This window comes from Mizuhopecten yessoensis, unplaced genomic scaffold (assembly GCF_002113885.1).
Source record: "Mizuhopecten yessoensis strain PY_sf001 unplaced genomic scaffold, ASM211388v2 scaffold8229, whole genome shotgun sequence".
In the NCBI taxonomy this organism is placed as follows: Eukaryota; Metazoa; Mollusca; class Bivalvia; order Pectinida; family Pectinidae; genus Mizuhopecten; species Mizuhopecten yessoensis.
The window spans coordinates 83541-92517 of NW_018407443.1; the positions used below are offsets into that span (position 1 = coordinate 83541).

General features: G+C 38.6%; 1 protein-coding gene across 11 annotated transcripts in view; it reads left to right on the forward strand.

Annotated features, from left to right (window-relative positions):
• LOC110455460 (ankycorbin-like) overlaps nucleotides 1–8977 on the forward strand; it is a 108805-nt gene that overhangs the window by 1082 nt on the left and 98746 nt on the right. The window lies entirely within an intron of this gene.

Here is an 8977-nt window from a genome sequence, read left to right on the forward strand (position 1 = left end):
ACACATTCCTGTGTGTAGTTAGTGTTGTAGAAGTGGTAGCGGTAAATGGTCAAACAGTACTGTATGTCGTTAGTATTATAGTAGTAGAAGAATTAGTCAAACAGTCCTGTATGTCGTTAGTGTTGAAGTAGTAGAGGTAATGGTCAAACAGTCCTATGTGTCGTTAATGTTGTAGTAGTAGAGGTAATAGTCAAACATTCCTGTGTGTCGTTAGTGTTGTAGTAGTAGAGGTAATGGTCACACATTCCTGTGTGTCGTTAGTGTTGTAGAAGTGGTAGCGGTAAATGGTCAAACAGTCCTGTATGTCGTTAGTATTATAGTAGTAGAGGTATTAGTCAAACAGTCCTGTATGTCGTTAGTGTTGTCCCTCTACTACTACATCACTAACGACATACAGGACTGTTTGACCATTACCTCTAGATCTACTACAACACTAACGACACACAGGACTGTTTGACCATTACCTCTACTACTACATCACTAAGGCCATACAGGACTGTTTGACCATTACCTCTACTACTACAACACTAACGACGTACAGGACTGTTTGACCATTACCTCTACTACTACAACACTAACGACGTACAGGACTGTTTGACCATTACCTCTACTACTACATCACTAACGATATACAGGACTGTGTGACCATTACCTCTACTACTATAACACTAACGACATACAGGACTGTGTGACTATTACCTCTACTACTAAAACACTAACGACACACAGGACTGTGTGACCATTACCTCTACTACTACATCACTAACGACATACAGGACTGTTTGACTATTACCTCTAGATCTACTACAACACTAACGACACACAGGACTGTTTGACCATTACCTCTACTACTCCAACACTAACGACATACCGGGCTGTTTGACCATTACCTCTACTACTACAACACTAACGACGTACAGGACTGTTTGACCATTACCTCTACTACTACATCACTAACGACACACAGGATTGTGACCATTACCTCTACTACTACAACACTAACGACACACATGACTGTTTGACCATTACATCTACTATTACAACATTAACGACATACAGGACTGTGTGACCATTACCTCTACTACTTCAACATTAACGACATACAGGACTGTGTGACTATTACCTCTACTACTACAACACTAACGACATACAGGACTGTGTGACTAATACCTCTACTACTACAACACTAACAACATACAGGACTGTTTGACTATTACCTCTACTACTACATCACTAACGACATACAGGAATGTGTGACTATTACCTGTACTACTACAACACTAACGACATACAGGACTGTGTGACCATTACCTCTACTACTACATCACTAACGATATACAGGACTGTGTGACCATTACCTCTACTACAACACTAACGACATACATGACTGTGTGACTATTACCTCTACTACTACAACACTAACGACACACAGGATTGTTTGACCTTTACCTCTACTACTACAACACTAACGACACACAGGATTGTTTGACCATTACCTCTACTACTACAACACTAACGACATACAGGACTATTTGACCATTACCTCTACTACTACAACACTAACGACAAACAGGACTGTTTGACCATTACCTCTACTACTACAACACTGACGACATACAGGACTATTTGACCATTACTTCTACTACTAAAACATTAACGACATACAGGACTGTTTGGCCATTACCTCTACTACTACAAAACTAACGACATACAGGACTGTGTGACCATTACCTCTACTACTATAACACTAACGACATGCAGGACTGTGTCACTATAACCTCTACTACTACAACATTAACGCCATACAGGACTGTTTGACCATTACCTCTACTACTACATCACTAACGACATACAGGAATGTGTGACTATTACCTCTCCTACTAAAACACTAACGACACACAGGACTGTGTGACCATTACCTCTACTACCACATCACTAACGACATACAGGAATGTGTGACTATTACCTCTCCTACTAAAACACTACCGACACACAGGACTGTGTGACCATTACCTCTACTACTATAACACTAACGACATACAGGACTGTGTGACCATTACCTCTACTACTATAACACTAACGATATACAGGATTGTTTGACCATTTCCTCTACTACTATAACACTAACGACATACAGGACTGTGTGACCATTACCTCTACTACCACATCACTAACGACATACAGGAATGTGTGACTATTACCTGTACTACTACAACACTAACGACATACAGGACTGTTTGACTATTACCTCTACTACTACAACACTAACGACATACAGGAATGTGTGACCATTACCTCTACTACTACAACATTAACGACAAACAGGACTGTTTGACTATTACCTCTACTACTACAACACTACCGACACACATGACTGTTTGACCATTACCTCTACTATTACAACACTGACGACACACAGGACTGTTTGACCATTACCTCTGGACTGTGTGACCATTACCTCTACTACTACACCACTAACGACACACAGGACTTTTTGACCATTACCTCTACTACTACATCACTAACGCCATTGTTTGACTATTACCTCTACTACTACATCACTAACGCCATTGTTTGACTATTACCTCTACTACTAAAACACTAAAGACATACAGGACTGTGTGACCATTACCTCTATTACTACATCACTAACGACATACAGGACTTTGTGACCATTACCTCTACTACTACATCACTAACGACATACAGGACTGTGTGATTATTACCTCTACTACAACAACACTAACGACATACAGGAATGTGTGACCATTACCTCTACTACAACACTAACGACATACAGGATTGCGTGCCCATTACCTCTACTACTATAACATTAACGACATACAGGACTGTTTGACCATGATCTCTACTACTACATCACTAACGACATACAGGACTGTGTGATTATTACCTCTACTACAACAACACTAACGACATACAGGAATGTGTGACTATTACCTCTACTACAACACTAACGACATACATGACTGTTTGACCATTACCTCTACTATTACAACACTGACGACACACAGGACTGTTTGACCATTTCCTCTACTACTACAACACTAACGACGTACAGGACTGTTTAACCATTACCTCTACTACTACAACACTAACGGCACACATGACTGTTTGACCATTCCCTCTACTACTACACCACTAACGACATACAGGACTGTCGTTAGTGTTGTATTAGATCTAGAGGTAATGGTCAAACAGTCCGGTATGTCGTTAGTGTTGTAGTAGTAGAGATAATGGTCACACAGTCCTGTATATCGTTAGTGTTGTAGTAGTAGAGGTTATAGTCAAACAGTCCTGTGTGTCGTTAGTGTTGAAGTAGTAGCGGTAATGGTCAAACAGTCCTGTGTGTCGTCAGTGTTGTAATAGTAGAGGTAATGGTCAAACAGTCCGGTATGTCGTTAGTGTTGTAGTAGTAGAGGGAATGGTCAAACAGTCATGTGTGCCGTTAGTGTTGTAGTAGTAGAGGTAATGATCAAACAGTCCTGTACGTCGTTAGTGTTGTAGTAGTAGAGGGAATGGTCAAACAGTCCTGTACGTCGTTAGTGTTGTAGTAGTAGAGGTATTAGTCAAACAGTCCTGTATGGCGTTAGTGATGTAGTAGTAGAGGTACAACACTAACGACATACAGGACTGTGCGACCATTACCTCTACTACTACAACATTTACGACAAACAGGACTGTTTGACTATTACCTCTACTGCTACAACACTAACGACATACAGGACTCTTTGACCATTACCTCTACTACTACATCACTAACGCCATTGTTTGACTATTACCTCTACTACTACATCACTAACGCCATTGTTTGACTATTACCTCTACTACTAAAACATTAACGACATACAGGACTGTGTGACTATTACCTCTACTATTACAACATTAACGACATACAGGACTGTTTGACCATGATCTCTACTACTACATCACTAACGACATACAGGAATGTGTGACCATTACCTCTACTACTAAAACACTAACGACATACAGGACTGTTTTACCATTACCTCTACTACTACATCACTAACGCCATACAGGACTGTTTGACTATTACCTCTACTGCTACAACACTAACGACATACAGGACTGACGTTAGTGTTGTATTAGATCTAGAGGTAATGGTCAAACAGTCCGGTATGTCGTTAGTGTTGGAGTAGTAGAGGTAATGGTCAAACAGTCATGTGTGCCGTTAGTGTTGTAGTAGTAGAGGTAATGATCAAACAGTCCTGTACGTCGTTAGTGTTGTAGTAGTAGAGGGAATGGTCAAACAGTCATGTGTGCCGTTAGTGTTGTAGTAGTAGAGGTATTAGTCAAACAGTCCTGTGTGTCGTTAGTGTTGAAGTAGTAGCGGTAATGGTCAAACAGTCCTGTGTGTCATTAGTGTTGTAGTAGTAGAAGTAATGGTCAAACAGTCCTGTATGTCGTTAATGTTATAGTAGTAGAGGTAATGGGCACGCAATCCTGTATGTCGTTAGTGTTGTAGTAGAGGTAATAGTCACACATTCCTGTATGTCGTTAATGTTGTAGTTGTCGTTAGTGTTGTAGTAGTAGAGATAATGGTCACACAGTCCTGTATATCGTTAGTGTTATAGTAGTAGAGGTAATGGTCAAAGAGTCCTGTATGTCGTTAGTGTTGTACCTCTACTACTACATCACTAACGCCATACAGGACTGTTTGACTAATACCTCTACTACTACAACACTAACGACTTACAGGACTGTGTGACCATTACCTCTACTACTACATCACTAACGACATACAGGACTTTGTGACCATTACCTCTACTACTACAACACTAACGACGTACAGGACTGTTTGACCATTACCTCTACTACTACAACACTAACGACATACAGGACTGTCGTTAGTGTTGTATTAGATCTAGAGGTAATGGTCAAACAGTCCGGTAGGTCGTTAGTGTTTAGTTGTACAGTTATTGGTCAAACAGTCCTGTATGTTCACTGTACTTGTATGACAGTGATTGATACGGTTATATAAGTATGTTGTATGTGCATTTTATTTCCTATTTTGTCACATATAGGAGGAAAAATAGATATCAGGACTTACGTACGACATACTTCCGTACATTATCGGCATACTTCGAATAGCTAAGGGGGTAAACATTTGAAGTTTATTTTCATTATTATTTTCTATTTGTATAGTTGTAGATGTATAATGGGAACGCTCTCTTACATTCACTTTCATTGTGGCCTATAGCATTTACGTTTTTTGGCGAGGTGATGTTGACAAAAGGCATTTTATCTATGAGACAGATCGCCTCCTGTAAGATTTAAAACCGCTATTTATAGATGTCTTTAGGCATATTCTGTTTCATTAACGTTGTGCTGGGAAAGTAATCGGTATTTATTTTGATTGTGTGTGAATTCTCCCACGTCCACTAAATGTAGTCCTAACCTATTTATGACACTTGTAATACCATTTTAAAGAGCCAAATCTAGTCGCAATGCTTGGACAGAAACAGTTTAACAATGATACTATAACTAATAGAATCTGGGTTCTCGGTCATGTAGCCGTAAGCAGAAGTTATTTATAGCCGAAAATAAACCAAGTGTGATGCTAAATTATCACTGCTCCTGTTATTGTTCTATATATGCTTATGACAGCGCATGACGAGGGCCTTTAGCCGTACTGGGCATGGAAACAACTAAAATGTTGTGGCAACTTTAATTTTCCGGAAAAAACTATAGCATTTTGTATGTGAAGAATTTTGTGCATTTGACAAAATACAGCAATGCATGTGACTTAGTGATCATGAGCTATTTAAAAATGATCCTTTGAAGTTTTAACACAAATTGATTGATCAATATTGCTAAATAGTTACATCTAACTGATAAAGGGGCTTGATACCCTGCATTTGGGTTTGGTACACGTATGCCTAGATGCGGTGTCTGACCTGTCTGCCATTTGTGTACGACTTGTGATTTACGAATTTACACAAATAGCGTGGAATTCCGGAAATCCAAAGTTTCATCACCATCGATACATCCAAATTAGAATTCACTAAACATGACAATTGTATGAAGTCACATGAACAATGCATCGGTGTCACGTTAACAATGCAAATATGACAGGTCAAACGGATAAAGTAAGAGAGAAAGTATCCTCTCTTCTCTTTGGGTTGAGATGTGTGGAAGGGAACATCTANAAGGTCATACATTTTTGAGAAAACGACGTAATTTTCTCCCACAAACTTATGACGTAACAATCAATACCTGCTCACAAGATAACTCTGCAATACGAAAAGACGGAATACCACTGCATCCTATAATAACCGGCAGAGTCGGGTGTTTTCTGCTGTGTTTTCTGCTTTGGGGATATTGAAGAAACCAACATTGTTCTGTTACTCTCATTGCATCACCTGAGATCTATACTGTTTTCTTTCCTCATTTCCCTACCCTTTCGTTTCGTTGCTGTCTCTCTATATAGGCGCCCGCTTCCGTATGCTCTTAGCTGTTGCGGGGACGTTTAACCTCAAACAAACAATAAACCCATAAAGCCTTGTGTTTGAGTTCCTTGAAAAGATTCCCATGGACGCTGAGATACCAAATCTCGACCGGAAGGGATCGAAAGATTCTATTAACTTTACACCCGGAAAAGTGTGGATGCGCCAGTCGAGGGTAAGACAAGTGATCAGTTTTAAACTGAAGCAGGAGACAGTCAATGGTTGGGAGAAGCATCAGTAAAGGGTGGGTGAATAATACATCTATGTTTAAATTAGTATATATAACAAGGTTAAATCTGTATAAGATAAACTGGCTATTGTTTGATGACATTTAAATAACGAGCCCCCTATAACAGGTCGATAACGTACACATGTACATGTACGTAATCCGATCAATGTAGACAAAATATAAATAACATCTGGACAGCGTGAAAATATGTTTTTTCAATCCAGACTAGGTTAATTGATTAATTGTGTATGTCATAATTAATCACATACAATACACATCGATCAATACGATCAGTTTCATAAACTTATACGGCAGTTGTCTGAAAACTAGTTTAAAGAATTACACCCGAGTTACAATAGACCATCAGCATTTCCGAAAGCATTATATCGCTGGTGTATATTTTATTGAAACAAGGACATTTTTTTTATAAGGAATTGTTCAAATAGTGACCCTACAGTGTAGTTGTGATGTTTGTATCCGGATGACTGGTTGATGGCCGACCAATTAGTGTGACGTGTAAGGTAATAGAAAATCAGGTGATTTTTTATAAATATAGAGTGCACATTAAGTAATGCTGTTAAGTCCATTTTTATTCAGCTTGAAAACAAGCACTGCTATCTTAACTTTGTCGTGATTTTCCCCCTTTATCAATACTGCACATATTCGTTGAGTTGTTAATCTATATATGTATATATATAGTTGACACAGTATCTTAGCCATTTTATCTACTTATTCCTCCTGCACTCACTTATTTGATAATTACATGAATAATTCCTGCAAACCAATAGAGGCACATGCATTATTCCTGCAAACCAAAAGAGGCGACTAAGTGGGACCCCCTGCTGTGACTTAGATCCATCGCAGTATTGAGAGGCGACTAATGAGACATTCCGTTGCAGATTGGAGATTTTTCACATTTACCGGGCCAGATTTCCAAATGCACATGTTCTACGTTTTTGATATCTCTCGTTGACTCACGCATCATGCGCAAGAATAGGTCCTCTACATCAGCGTTCCTTTGCCGCAATGCTCTCAGCGTAATTGCTGCCTTCGGCTGTCTTTAGCCGAGGGGACTATTGGTTTTATATAATAGCTTTATTTTCATTTATAGTATATCAATTCTATCTTCTTGTAATATGATGTATATGTACATGTAACTGTTCTGTTTCACTGTGTCTTGAAAAAGGAGCGGATCGCTCCGAAAATTTGACAACCTAAACTTGTCCACACTGTTGCCCAATATACTATTTTAAGTAATTCGTATCCTACGGACATACCTCCATTAGGATCCAGTGTTATATGGGATTTTACCGTCTATATTACTTCTTTGACCCATATATATATATATATATATATATTAAGTCGGATCGCTCCGAAAATTTGAAAACCTAAACCTGTCCACACTGTTGGAATTACTTCTTTGCCCCATATACTATTTTAAGTAATTCGTATCCTACGGACATACCTCCATTAGGATCCAGTGTTATATGGGATTTTACCGTCTATATTACGTCTTTGACCCATATATATATTAAGTCTATATAGGTCTTTCTATAGTAAGTCACGGATATTATTTGCTTGAACTATGCCGAATAAATACTCTTTACGTGACTAATCTTGAGATATGTATTGGTTGTATTAATTAAAATGGTCCTCTTTTCACTAACGGTTTGAAGTTCACTTAACGTGTAATTGCTAGACTCACGTGGTACTGCGAAGGGAGCGAACAATCAGTAAGTGGTGGAATAAAACCGTTAACAAATGACCGATCTTTTTCCTATGTTGTTTATCCAAGAATAGTCCACCCAGGTAGTTTCAACAGAATAGTTTAAGAGACAATTTAATAAGTGCAACTGCACCGCTGTACGCTTCAAAAAGAATAAAATAAAATTGCATCAAGTAAATGGAAAATAACAGAGCATTCCTACGTATAACGTTGTCATGACGACCATGATACACCAAGGCTAACGTAAAGAAGGCTATTTATAGTTTTTATGTTGAATGGTTCGCACCTATCAGTCAAGCAGCAAGCTATGTAATAGTACGATAGTCAATAAAAACCAGAAAGACATAATGATTGAAAATGGCCGTTTTTATTAAAACGACATAACATAAAAATACATGTACGACATAACATAAAATACATGTTACAATACATGTATTGAACACCCTCCTGAGAAGGTGTTCCATAGACTGCATTTCATAATCAAATGCAATGCCATTCTCCTAATGACTATAGTAGGTGAGGGGACAAGAAAACGCC